Source organism: Moschus berezovskii, chromosome 3, assembly GCF_049115385.1.
Source record: "Moschus berezovskii isolate FMDL1 chromosome 3, NW_MosBer_1.0, whole genome shotgun sequence".
NCBI classification, from domain to species: domain Eukaryota; kingdom Metazoa; phylum Chordata; class Mammalia; order Artiodactyla; family Moschidae; genus Moschus; species Moschus berezovskii.
The window spans coordinates 11102405-11116265 of NC_142462.1; the positions used below are offsets into that span (position 1 = coordinate 11102405).

At 46.2% G+C, this 13861-nt stretch overlaps 1 protein-coding gene across 6 annotated transcripts in view; it reads left to right on the forward strand.

Annotated features, from left to right (window-relative positions):
• The first annotated feature begins 1605 nt into the window (after positions 1–1605).
• Positions 1606–13861, forward strand: part of DDC (dopa decarboxylase) — a 99253-nt gene continuing 86997 nt past the window's right edge. For 3 of the 6 annotated variants that reach the window (XM_088833092.1, XM_088833112.1, XM_088833106.1), the window contains exon 1: positions 1607–1778. The gene's annotated coding sequence lies outside the window, so the exon portion shown is untranslated. Of the gene's footprint in view, positions 1779–2472; positions 2724–9784; positions 9902–13861 lie in introns of those variants that run through there. The other 3 variants (XM_088833099.1, XM_088833104.1, XM_088833095.1) reach the window with 3 other exon arrangements.

Below are 13861 nucleotides of genomic sequence, written 5' to 3' on the forward strand. Positions count from 1 at the left end.
AGAACTGCTATATGATCCATCAATCACACTCCTGGGCATACACACCGAGGAAACCAGAATTGAAAGAGACACGTGTACTCCAATGTTCATTGCAGCACTGTTTATAATAGCCAGGACATGGAAGCAATCTAGATGTCCATCTGCAGACGAATGGATAAGAAAGCTTTGGTACATATACACAATGGAGTATTACTCAGCCATTAAAAAGAATGCATTTGAATCAGTTCTAATGAGGTGGATGAAACTAGACCCTATTATACAGAGAGAAGTATGCCAGAAAGAAAAACACCAATACAGTATACCAACGCATATATATAGAACTTAGAAAGATAACCCAAATGATAACCCTGTATATGAGACAACAAAGGAGACACAGATGTATAGAACAGTCTTTTGAACTCTGTGGGAGAGGGTTAGAGTGGGATGATTTGGGAGAATGGCATTGAAACATGTATATTATCCTATGTGAAACGAATCGCCAGTTCAGGGTCGATGCATGTTACAGGATGCTCCCTGCTGCTATGCGGGGATGACCCAGAGGGAGGATAAGGGGAGGAGGGAGGTGGGAAGGGGGTTCAGGAAGGGGAACTCATATATACCCAGGGCAGATTCATGTCAATGTATGGCAAAACCAACCAATATAATATTGTAAAATAATTAGCCTCCAATAAAAATTAAAAAAAAAAAAGCAGAGACATTACTTTGTCAACAAAGGTCCGTCTAGTCAAGCCTATGGTTTTCCCGTGGTCATGTATGGATGTGAGAGTTGGACTGTAAAGAAAGCTGAGCGCCGAAGAATTGATGCTTTTGAACTGTGGTGCTGGAGAAGACTCTTGAGAGTCCCTTGGACTGCAAGGAAATCCAACCAGTCCATTCTAAAGGAGATCAATCCTGGGTGTTCATTGGAAGAACTGATGCTAAAGCTGAAACTGCAATACTTTGGACACCTCATGCGACGAATTGACTCACTGGAAAAGACTCTGATGCTGGGAGGGATTGGGGGCGGGAGGAGATGGGGACGACAGAGAATGAGATGGCTGGATGGCATCACCGACTCGATGGACATGAGTTTGAGTGAACTCCGGGAGTTGGTGATGGACAGGGAGGCCTGGCGTGCTGTGATTCATGGGGTCCCAAAGAGTCAGACACGACTGAGCGACTGAACTGGACTGATAGTCCATAGGGTCACAAAGAGTTGGACACAACTGAAGCAGCTTAGCACTCATGTACAGGTGTCTCCAGACCAGATGGCGTGGCTTTGACCCTGTAGAAAGTTGCTCAGTGTAACCAAGGCATGAATCTCACTGGGAGAGGAAAAGTCTTCTTAACATCATGAATTGGGGGCAGCCTTACTGCGTCTGCCTAGAAGATCTACCCAGAAACCCCTCCCCAGTGAGGTCTACACATGATAACACTAGAAGGGATTCTTTAACTCCGAGCTGCATTCAGTTGAAAATGTGTTCTGTAGAAAAGTCCCAGTCCACATGGTACAATAAAAGTACCTAGAATTTCCACTCCAGCATCAGTGAGCCTCCAGCACTGACCTATGGACACCGGACTTAGTTAAGGAGCCTTGGCAGAGGCTGTCCATGACTCATCACTTTTGCATACACAGCTGACGGGTCCGGTGACTCTGCCCAAGGCTGCCCCTCGGCACCAGAGCTTGCTGTGCCTGAGTGAGGGCTGAGCAGGGGAATTACCAGCCTTGACAGGCGGGCACTCTGTCCTACCTCCCTGGGTCTTGCTGTGTGGGGCCTGCCCACCCCGCCACCACAGGGGTAAGTGGCTTGGAAATGTGCCCGGTACTGCCTAACAAAATAACAACTAACAAAATAAACAACTTGCACTCCAGTCTGTGTCTTAGGGCAGCTTTGGAGGAATCCAAACTAAGAGTTAGACAATGCGGTTATAGAAGGGAAAACTCCCTTCCCAAAGTTCAGATCCTCACAATTTAACTCCATCAGTGTGCTTGCAACCCAGACCTCAGCAGAGTATTTGAATGTAGGAACAAATGATTTTAAAGTTCCTCTTGAAAGACATATATATGAAAGTAGCAAGGATTCTTTTTTAAGAAAAATGATAAGGAATTTATTGCCTTCCAAGAACCCAAGTGCATTAGAAAGTGATGCATTTGTATGTTTGCCTGAAATTAACCCAACATTGTAAATCAACTATACTTCAATTTAAAAAATTTTTAAAAAAATTAAAAAGGAAAGAGGCAAAGTTTATACACTGTAGCCCTGGCACAGAAATGAAAGAACAATTCCACAAGACCAAAACAACAAGCTCAAGAAACAGAAATATTTTTCAAAAATCATGTTGGAAGGATTAGGTTATTCTTTGGGGTTAAAAAAAAAATCAGAACTTTATCCTATGACTTACCCTAAAATAAATTTCAGATGGAGGAAAGTTCTAAAAATAAATATCTAAAAGTATAAAATACTAAAAGGAAACAGAAGTAAATGTGTACATTCTGAGTGAAGAATCGTTTCCCAGGTTCCCCAGAGATTTCTCAAGATTTCCTTGACCTTTATCACCATTAGAAATTAATGTTTAACCAGCGTATGACGCCGAAGAGGCAAGGGCTCGTGGATCTGAAGCAGTGAGAAGAGTGCAGGGCTTCAGCCCAACTCCCCGGCTGCTCCTGCGTTTTCTCCCCAAACCCCAAAGCTGGCAAACCTCAGACAGGTGTGGAGACCCAACAGGGCCAGAATTCCCCGCAAGTAAGTCCTGCTTTCTAACTTGATTACAATCGTTGGAAATGGCAAGCCCTGTGGCTTTCCTCTGCCGCCCCAGTGCCGGGCTTTGGCGTAGAGCTCAACTGGCTTGGGAAACGAGCTCACAGGGGCAGCGCGCCGTCTGTGAGCCCGGGGGCGCTGAGCCGACACGCGGGTGCTCACAGGCGCCAGCGCCCGCCCGTGTGCCCAGGCAGGCGCGGGCGCCGTCTCCGGACGCCGCTGACAGCGGGCGCGGGGCACGCGTGCACCCCTCTGCCCTCTGCTGCGTGCCACCCCCGGGGGCTGGGGCTCCGAGCCCTGTCTCCTCCTCTCCAAAAGGTGCCTACCTTGTCAGGTTTGGGGGAGCACCGACTCTCATAATGTATGGGAAATACCCCACATATCGGAGATGCTGAGTAAATATTAACTCTTCCCTTACATTTCTAACAACCATGACTCTGCAAGGCTGGACCTTCATGGCATGTGGCGTAGTCTCCTCAGAGGTAAATTCAGAATCTACCTGTGCAGTGGGGTTTGAGAGAACACCTCATGCGACGAGCTGACTCACTGGAAAAGACTCTGATGCTGGGAGGGATTGGGGGTGGGAGGAGACGGGGACGACACAGAATGAGATGGCTGGATGGCATCACCGACTCTGTGGACATGAGTTTGAGTGAACTCCGGGGGTTGGTGATGGACAGGGAGGCCTGGTGTGCTGTGATTCATGGGGACCCAAAGAGTCGGACACGACTGAGCGACTGAACTGAACTGAACTGAAGGGAAGGGTCTTCCCTGCCAACCTAGCAGGCTCACTATAATCCCATCGGAAGATATAATTCTGGAGGAGAAACCTTCGCTTCTCCATCCAGCCGGAGTTAAAGCGAGAACTTCTGGGTGTTTGTTGTGTGCTGAGAGTCACGTGCTCGGTCCCCAGTCACATCCTCATTTCACAAGGGAGTAAACAGAGAAAGTGAGAGATGTGGCCCGAGACCTCAGAGCTCGTGACCGCGGACTGGGACCTTCCCGCACCATCTGAAGCGTTCTGCGCTGCTACTCTGGGAGAGTGGTGCCTTTTCAAAGCACCTGCGAAGCCTGGGGCTCGTAGTGAGCACCCCAGGAAGAGTTAATAGGCGCTGCTTGGAGATCAGGGAGCAGGGTCTGCAGGGATTGGATGGGAGATGCGGGGCTGTTGAGGGGGTTGTGGGGGGAATGGAAAAAGTGGGAGGGGGAAATTCAGGGCACAGCTGGGAGGTGGAAAGTGCAGGGCTGAACAAGAAGTGGGAGGCTCCGGGTTCCAAAGCAGGTGAGGGCACATGGGCATGGTCTTCTTGGGAAGTCTCCCCGTACCTGGCCTAGGGGGCCCGGTGCTCCCAGTACTTGAGGGGCCTCGTAGGAGAGGTCCTTTTGGCCATCTTCTGAGGACCTCAGGAGGCTCTCAGTCAGCCTAGCGATCCCTTGTGATGGGGCCAGATGACAGGTCTGAAGGTGTTCACCCCTGCCGTTTGGGCTCACCTGTACGAAGGCTTGGGACAGACATGCTCCAGAGAACTTCACTCAGAGTGGATTGATGACATTCTGAAACCAGGAAAATGCTGGTGCTGCTTAAAATTTAAATCATAACTTCCAGACTTTTAAAAATTACTAAATGATGCGTAAAGAAATAGAGCCCTGAGTTTCACTGCACCTGGGCCTCCGATGACTGAGGAAGAACAGGGGTGGTTCACTTTACAACAAGGTCATTAACAAGTAATCTATTAAGCAGCATGACTTTATAAAATGATAAAAGGTTCAGTCCACCAAGAAGTAATATAGTTCTAAACACATGTAGACCTAATGGAAATGCCTTAAATACATTAAGCAAATTTTGGCACAACTATGGGGAGAAATCAGCATATTCACCACCAAAACAGATTTAACACATCTTCAGCAATGACAGTGAGCTGGACGACAGAACAAGCTAACAAGGACAACAGTAAAGATGTAAAATAGGTCAACGAGTCACAGCCTTGGTTTATTGGATGTACTGTCTACCCAGTGATTAGAATAACCCTCCACCCAGTATTAGAAAACACACTTTCTTCTCAAGAGTACATGAAATGTTTATGAAAATTCAGGATGTATTCATAGCAGGCTGTAAGGCGAGTTTCAGTGTTGGTCAGAGAACTGCTAATATACCAGCCGCTCTCCAATCACAGTTCAGTTCAGTTAATTAAATCACAACTGAAGAAAAAAATAAGCAAAAATTGCTGTGCATGTCTGAAAATTTTGGGGAAGCTACTATTTAACTCACGAATCAACTTTAAGATGTAACAGAAATTAAATAATGCTTGGAAATAAGTGATAAGGAAATATACTAATTTTAACAACTTGAGCTACATATTGAAAGCAGCACATAGAAGAAAGCAAATAGTTTTAAATGCTTGTATTAGAAAGTCAAAAGGCCAAAAAAATAATGAGGTAATCCCTCAACTGAAGATGTTACTAAAAGAGCAACAGGATAAAGATCACTGCATGCAAGCAATAATAAAGACAAAGAAGATAAATCAGTGAAAAACAAAATAAATGTAAACGAAAGAGGATCAACAAAGCCCTTTTTTTTAAAAAAAAAAAACTAGTACAATAGACATAGTTTTGGTAATATTAGCTAAAGACAAAAAGAGACAGGAATAGATAAATAATACAGCAATAAAAGGGGATATAATTAGAGATTCCAAGGGAATATTTCATGCAAAGATGGGCTCGATAAAGGACAGAAATGGTATGGACCTAAAAGAAGCAGAAGATATTAAGAAGAGGTGGCAGGAATACACAGAAGAACTGTACAAAAAAGATCTTCACGACCAAGATAGTCACGATAATGTGATCACTGACCTAGAGCCAGACATCTTGGAATGTGAAGTCAAGTGGGCCTTAGAAAGCATCACTACTAACAAAGCTAGTGGAGGTGATGGAATTCCAGTTGAGCTATTTCAAGTCTTGAAAGATGATGCTGTAAAAGTGTTGCACTCAATATGCCAGCAGATTTGGAAAACTCAGCAGTGGCCACAGGACTGGAAGAGGTCAGTCTTCATTCCAATCCCAAAGAAAGGCAATGCCAAAGAATGCTCAAACTACCACACAATTGCACTCATCTCACACGCTAGTAAAGTCATGCTCAAAATTCTCCAAGCCAGGCTTCAGCAGTGTGTAAACCGTGAACTCCCAGATGTTCAAGCAGGTTTTAGAAAAGGCAGAGGCACCAGAGATCAAATTGCCAACATCCGCTGGATCATGGAGAAAGCAAGAGAGTTTCAGAAAAACATCTATTTCTGCTTCACTGACTACGCCAAAGCCTTTGACTGTGTGGATCACAATAAACTGTGGAACATTCTGAAAGAGATGGGAATCCCAGACCACCTGACCTGCCTCTTGAGAAACCTGTATGCAAGTCAGGAAGCAACTGTTAGAACTGGACATGGAACAACAGGTTCCAAATAGGAAAAGGTGTACGTCAAGGTTGTATATTGTCACCTTGCTTATTTAACTTCTATGCAGAGTACATCATGAGGAACGCTGGGCTGGAAGAAGCACAAGCTGGAATCAAGATTGCTGGGAGAATTATCAATAACCTCAGGTATGCAGATGACACTACCCTCATGGCAGAAAGTGAAGAGGAACTCAAAAGCCTCTTGATGAAAGTGAAAGAGCAGAGTGAAAAGATTGGCTTGAAGCTCAACATTCAGAAAACAAAGATCATGGCATCTGGTCCCATCACTTCATGGGAAGTAGATGGAAAAACAGTGGAAACAGTGTCAGACTTTGTTTTTTTGGGCTCCAAAATCACTGCAGATGGTGATTGCAGCCATAAAATTAAAAGACGCTTGCTCCTTGGAAGGAAAGTTATGACCAACCTTGATAGTATATTAAAAAGCAGAGACATTACTTTGCCAACCAAGGTCCGTCTAGTCAAGGCAATGGTTTTTCCCGTGGTCATGTATGGATGTGAGAGTTGGACTGTGAAGAAGGCTGATCGCCGAAGAATCGATGCTTTTGAACTGTGGTGTTGGAGAAGACTCTTGAGAGTCCCTTATACTGCAAGGAGATCCAACCAGTCCATTCTAAAGGAGATCAATCCTGGATGTTCATTGGAGGGACTGATGCTAAAGCTGAAACTGCAATACTTTGGCCACCTCATGCGACGAGTTGACTCACTGGAAAAGATTCTAATGCTGGGAAAGGTTGGGGGCGGGAGGAGAAGGGGACGACGGAGAATGAGATGGCTGGATGGCGTCACCGATTCTGTGGATGTGAGTTTGAGTGTACTCCGGGAGTTGGTGATGGACAGGGAGGCCTGGCGTGCTGTGATTCATGGGGTCGCGGAGAGTCGGACACGACTGAGCGACTGAACTGAACTGAACTGAACTGAATTATAGATCCAACAAACTCAAAAGCTAATGACTATCATAAAAAAGAATTCTTGTCATTAAATCTAAAAAACTGATGAAATAACATCAAATTGGGTTCAAGGAGAAATAGAAATCCTGAAGAGTCCTATAATAAAAATAAATTGACATTAAAAATATTTCCTCAGAAATGAAGGGGGGGGCAAATTATTTTATGTATGATTTCTTACACTCTTTTAGCGACTGCAAAATTCCAAATTTCAAGATTATATGACTGTTTCAGAGAATCAAAACAGAAGAAATTACCTTCAGATCAGTCTGTGAGACCATAGGATCTGAAACTAAAACTTGAGAAAATATTCTATACAAAATGTTAATGCACCACAGTTTCATTCCAAGAATAAAAAGATATTTGAAAATTAGAAAATTTATTAATATGACTACTCATCACTTAACAATTCAGAGCAGTAAAACCATAAGATTTTTTACTTTTGGTGCAGAAAATATTTTGATAAAATTAAACATCTATTTATTTTTAAAATAGGAATAGAAGAAATTGTCTAATAATATCCGGGGACTTCCCTGGTGGAAATGCAGGGGAACAGGTTCAATCCCTGGTTGTGGAACAATATCCTTCCATGCAGCGTGGCCAAATAAATTATTTTTAAAAAGACTATCCGATAAAACCTGGCTGTGAATAGGGAAATGTTAGAAGTGGTCCTTTTAAAGTCTATGGGATGAGATGTTCACCACCACTGCCTCTATTAATACTGCCTCAAAGGCCCTACCTAGAACAGTGACAGGCACATACAGAATTTTAAAAGTTAAGTTTTCTAGCAATCACATTAGCAAAATTAAAAATATGTGTGCACTAGAGTATAATATTTTAGGTAAAACAACAAAGTGAAACGTAGCCCTGCATTCAAATTGTGTAGTGGGGAAAATTTCCACATTGCTTCAGTTTTTAGATTTAAATTTAAATTATTAAATAATGTTAACAGAAGCATTCATTTATGCAGGAGCACTGGCTGCACTTCAAGAGCTCAGGAGCCAGATATGGTTCATATCTCTGATGTGGGACAGTGCAGTCCTAGAGAGTGCTGTGCCACAAGAAAAACAAATACGTAAAAGAACTAGAAAGAACAACATTTTCACAATTCACAGATGATACGATTGATTACATTGAAATCCACCTGAATTAACAAATTATTGAAAATTCTGAGAATATAGTTAGGTGGCCAGAAAAAACATCAAACACAAAATCAATTTCAATTCCATATGTTGGCAATAAACAGCTATTTTCTTGGATTATGAACAAGAAAAATCACTTTTTCACATATTTATGAGACATTTTGTTTCCATTTCTGATAAATCCTTGTGTTTCTACTCAATTGTGTTCTTTCCCTGAAAAGTTCTTTTTAAATGCATATTTCTAAACCCGTCATTAGTGATGTGCATTTCAAATCCTTTCCTCCACTCTACAGGTTGTCTTCCTAGTTTATGTAGTTTGAAGAACAGATATGTTTAACAGTAACGTAATCAGATTTGTCAGGGTTTTATGGTTAGCTGATTAAGCAAACCATTTAAGAAACCTTTTTCCTCTACATTCATAAAAATATGTCTATTTTTCTCTATTGTCCTAAGAAGTTTGCCTTAATGGTTAAAAATTTAATCTATCAGGAGTTTATTTTTGTATATAGAGTGAGAAACGGATTCAATTTCATTTTTTTCCAAGCAGCCAATGGTTCTAGAACCATTGAATAGTTTAACCTTACTGTCAGTTCAGTTCGGTTCAGTCGCTCAGTCGTGTCCGACTATTTGCCACCCCATGAATCACAGCACGCCAGGCCTCCCTGTCCATCACCAACTCCCGGAGTTCACTCAAACTCATGTCCATTGAGTCAGTGATGCCATCCAGCCATCTCATTCTCTGTCGTCCCCTTCTCCTCCTGCCCCCAATCCTTCCCAGCATGAGTCTTTTCCAATGAGTCAACTCGTCGCATGAGGTGGCCAAAGTATTGCAGTTTCAGCTTTAGCATCAGTCCTTCCAATGAACACCCAGGACTGATCTCCTTTAGGATGGACTGGTTGGATCTCCTTGCAGTCCATGGGACTCTCAAGAGTCTTCTCCAGCACCACAGTTCAAAACCATCAATTCTTCGGCGCTCAGCTTTCTTCACAGTCCAACTCTCACATCCATACATGACCACGGGAAAAACCATAGCCTTGACTAGACGGACCTTGGTTGGCAAAGCAATGTCTCTGCTTTTTAATATGCTGTCTAGGTTGGCATTGATTTGCAATTCCACAAGTTTATTTTCTAAATTTTTGAGGAATTTTTTCCTGGGCTCTCTGGTCTGTTTTGCTTTGCCAGATGCCTATCTTTGTATCAAGACTGTTATAGTTCTGCAGCTTCATCTGTCTTGATAAGAGTAGAGCAGGAATGCAATACTTTTTTTTCTCAAGAACATGCTGGTCATTCTCAGACTTATGCTTTTCCATTCATATTTTAGAGTCAAAAATCTGGGTGGGATTTTTATTAAGGTGCTATTGAATTTGTTAATCAGTTTGAGTAAAATGGAAATACTTATAATGTGGAGTATTCTTAATTGAGCAGCCATTTATTTCCATTTATTTAGGTCTTCTTGAGTGTCCTCCCACGAGCTTTTGTGTTTCTTCATACAGGTCTTGCACACCTTCTGTATGATTTTGTTCGGTCATTCTTAGTGTCCCGTTCCTGGCTGAGTCAGAGCTTGTCACTGTCCCTGGGACGGGGAAGAAGCCGGCCGGGTCGCCGACAGGGTGAGAAGCAGGCCAGGCTCAGACCTGGGCCTGACGTCTTGGGCCTGCGCTGCGTCTTTGGGCAGCCTCACATGTACTTGTTTCTTGTGCTTGCTGTTCAGTCGCTCAGTCGTGTCTGACTCTTCGCGGCCCCTGGACTGCAGCACGCCTGGCTTCCTTGTCCTTCACCGTCTCCTGGAGTTTGCTCAGACTCATGTCCACTGCGTCAAAAATTCTTGTTTCTACCTTCCAAATCAACTCATATCTATTTATTCTCTTCCCTACAATTTACTCTCCAAGCAACAGTTGCTGGAACATTTAAACCCTCAGGAACGACATTTCTCAGCCTCAAATACGTCAGTAACTGGAAATGTCCTCCAAGAGCAGTCAGGCCCCATGCTGGGGCTCCCTTCTGGGCCGCTCCCTTCTCACAGGCTTGGCTTCTTAGCCCTGGTCACAACTGGCCACTGTGGCTTTCTCTCGGCTTCTTCACGCACCATCTGCATGCACAGCATGCACAGTGTGGATGCTGCCACACAGCAAGCTCACCTGGCAGTGCCCGGCCTGCCTGGTGAAGGAAGCCCTGCTAGGTCACAGGTGCTAGCTGTGTGACCCTGGACAAATTTCTGAGCCTCTCTGGGCCTCCATTTCCTTATGTATAAACTGGGGGTGATGATCATATTTACCTTCTTATGGGACTTGTGAGGGACTGAGTGATTCTGTGTAAAAAAAAAAAAAAAAAACGCCTATACGAGAAACTTTTAAAATGCTGAATATAGTATTATTGCACTATGAAATGGGAGGTTTCACTCTGGTCTCACAGCGCCCTCTCGCAGACGTCGGTCATCACTCCTGGATCCCTCCATTCAGCCTCCACGGTGATACAGGATGCACAAGAGTCTGCGGTGGGCCAGGCTCCCGGCTCAGAGGGCACCGCGTGCAGCTCCCGCTGGAGCCAAGCTCACCAGCCATCCCGTCCAGTTTCCCTCTCCCTTCCTGGCCTCTAATCGTGCAGAGCGGGGCCGGGAGACCAGATCCTCTGTGGCTCCTGGACAGGTGGTTTTGAGCTCAGTCGGCACAGCACCCTGAGGTCTGATCCCTGCACTCAGAGCAGCGCGGAGGGAGGGAGGAAGCTGCGCGGGGCGGACCCGGGTCCCTGCAGGCCCCGCCCACCGGCCCCGCCCTGTCCCCGCCCACCGCCTTGGCCCCAGCCTGCTCGGAACCCAGTAAGGCAGATGCCCCTTTGAGCAGATGCTGTGTCATTAAAGCCAGGGGGAATGGCTGTCTGTGGTCTGTGCGGAGTTCCCAGCTCCTGGCTGCACCCATGTCACGTGTGTATGTTTGTGATGGTGTGTGTACATGGCTGTGTATGTGTGTACCTGTGTGTACGGCATTTGTAGTGTGCCCTGTGTAGTATATGTGTGTACGTGTGCCTGAGCATGTGTGCTGTAAAAGAGTGGGTGGCGGGAGCTTGGGAAGCTGGTGCCCTGCTGGCCTACGTGGGCTCCGGCCAAGGTGGGCTCTGGTCACAAGCCTAGGTGGGCTCTGGCCTAGGTGACCCCGGCCCTTGGGACCTAAGCCCGCCTTAACTGAGGAAAGAGCCCTGCTCCACAAGGCCTGGATCAGCCTGTGCAGTGAGGTGGATGAGATGGGAAGCCCAAGTTTGAAGAAATCCCTGATTTGAATGCTGGTCAGCTTCAGGGATAAAAGAAGAGGACATTGAATCTGATGAACCTGGATTCAAATCCTTGCCTGCCTCTTCTTCTGTCTCTCCATCTGGGCTCCTGGGCTTGGCCCTTGCAGCCTCCTGTGGCCAGGGCAGTCCCCTGCACAGCACAGTGGGTCCCGGTGGCCCCAAGCAGCTGCAGCACTGATGCAGGGCAAGTCCTCTCACTTGCCTTGCCCAGGCTGGCTTTTCTTTGCCCCTTGGGAGAGCCAGGAGCCTTCTGCTGATCAGAGGTTGCCTGGAGAGACTCCAGGAGAACTGGCCCCGATCTGGGTCCGGTACAGGGCCCTGGGACCCTGAGCCCCTTTCCTTGTCTTCTTGCCCTCCCCCCTCCCAGGCCCTGCAGGCTCCGCTGTCCCTGGTCCCTGCTCTGCCCTGCGCGACCCTCACGTTCTGCGGAGGGTGGGGAGCAGGAGGGCGGGGGATGGGGGGAGATGCTGCGGAGTAAATAATCAGAGCGAGCTGCTCTGATTGGCTTTGGGGAGGCGGACACTTTGTCTACATAAATGGCAGCTGCATCCTCTGTGCTTTTAACTGTCACCAAGGCGGAGAGAGAGGGAGAGACGGCGAGCCAGTGCCTCGGGCTGCCTGTGAGTACCGCTCTCTGTCCTCACCGCCGGGGCCAGACTCAGGGGAGGCCCGCTCCTGGCGCCGGGGCACCTTCAGTTTGGGGGTCCTGCGGATGGGGCTTCGCCTGTTGATTGCAGCTGGGTGGGTCTCCTCTGGCCAGCTAGGAGGGGGGCATCAGATGTGCGCAGGTGTGGCAGGCTGCCGGAACTTTTTGAGAAGATTGGTGCCTATCTAAGTTCCCTGCTTTTGTGTGTGCCATGTCTAAGCAACAGGTGAGATAAAGAATCAGAAACTTCTGATAATTTTTAGCCCATGATCTCTGAGCCATAATAGCAACAGAACAGAACGAGTAGAAATTATTTCTCAGGCTGGTTCGTGGTGCATCTGAAGCACACAGAGGCCAGGAGACGGCGACCCGGGGAGAATATGGAGCCCTCTTGTCCTCTGCCGTGAAGGGCATCCTCCTGCACGATGCTTAAAAATCAATTGGGTCTGGTGTTTACAAAGGGCTAGGTACACAATAGGTGGTCATTAATGGATCTATATTACTAATAAGCAAGTAAGGAAACTGTAGGTGGGAAAATGGGGGGATTCTAATGCTGGTGAGGGAACCATCTGCTCAGGGTATGTTATTTTCTCCCGTTTTCAAGGGAAATTCAAGCAGGCAACTTGGATTTTCCCCTTCATCCTGTTTCTCTCACAGGCTCCAAGAGTTGGGTCTTTACAGTTGATTTCTTATTTAAATAGCAGTGTTTTTCTTCTGAGACAGAACCAAAAATAGAGGGGACCATTGCCACATAGAAAGCAGCCAGGACAATGGTCACCCTGGAATGGTTAAGACATAGGCAAGATGAGGAGAATCTAAGTGTTTCTTGAAAAAAATTATGACGTTCACAGCAGCCTCTCTGTCTCTCCCAGGTCCATGGTAGGTGGGCTGGCAGTTTGCTTACGATGATGAAAATAAAACAAAATCCCTTTGTGAAAGTGTTAGCCACACAGTTGTGTCCAACTCTTTGCAACCACATGGACTGTATTCCACCAGGCTCCACTGTCCATGGGCTTCTCCAGGCAAGAACACTGGAGAGGGTTGCCATTTCCTTAAACCTCCACGAATTTAAATAAATAGCTGGGCAGTTCATTTATGCACTTTCCCCTCTTCATGATGTTTATTCTGAAGGTTTTACCCTGTTAACTCTTCATCTGAGTCTGGTGGCAAGTTTGGGGAGAGAATGCAGGAAAATTTGACTCCCTCCATATTTTAGAAAAGCTGTCCTCAGTTTCTCAGATCTTTTTGGCATTTCTGGAGGAGGATGCTTGGGGCGTAGCAGGGCAGCGATGGGCACACAGCCTCAGAGGAAAGGTTAAAATCCCCCTGTGCTCTGCATGCAGCTAGGTTCCCTGTAAGTGAGGAGTGTGGGGGACCCCAGGCCAAAAGGAATTGGATGGTCTTCTGAGCTCACAGACCATGTGTGAAACCACTGGTGAGCTGAGGGGCTTAGTCCAGCCACCTGCTTCCCTGAGCCCATCTCCTCATCTCGAGAGTGGGGATAATTTTGCTGCTTTGCGGAGCTGCTGTGGAGATTTAGGGCAGACATGAAGGGCTACCCCAGGCCATGATGGTCACCATGGGACATTTGTCAGGGTTTGGAGGAGCTGGGGAAGAAGTGCTTCTGCCAGGTCGTTCA